This window comes from Dendrobium catenatum, unplaced genomic scaffold, assembly GCF_001605985.2.
Source record: "Dendrobium catenatum unplaced genomic scaffold, ASM160598v2 fragScaff_scaffold_925, whole genome shotgun sequence".
Classification (NCBI taxonomy): Eukaryota; Viridiplantae; Streptophyta; class Magnoliopsida; order Asparagales; family Orchidaceae; genus Dendrobium; species Dendrobium catenatum.
Window position 1 is genome coordinate 256,386 of NW_021319387.1, and position 527 is coordinate 256,912.

Below are 527 nucleotides of genomic sequence, written 5' to 3' on the forward strand. Positions count from 1 at the left end.
TTTGATACGCAATTTATAGGCGAAAATTATTATCATAATTTAACTCCGTCCCGAGATCCGCGGACCCGTCGCATTATTTTGTTAAATTGTCAAATACAAACATTTATGACAGCTAAACGGAATTAATTTCAACTACTCTAAAACGAATTGGATAAGAAAACTTTATAACCTCTAGTTAGGGTATCAATATTTGACACTAAAAATTGCTACAAATTTCACCCAAAAAATTAGGTCCGGTTCAACCCATTTAGAAAATGAGATTGGTTCAGGTTTTGTATTATGACCCATTTTCAATTTTGGACTAGCCTTGGGTCAATTTTAAAGCAACTTGAAATTGATCCAGGTCAAACTCACCTGCTCGATAGGATTGCTTGCTCTGTAGCGCTAGTGCTCACACGGTCACACTCGTGTTCGTGTAACACTCACATGGCTCACCCTCACTGAATCGCCCCCTCGCCCGCATGTTGCTCGCCCTTGCGGATTTGCAGGCACTAACCTCACGGGTTAGTGGATCGGGCCAGGTCAAC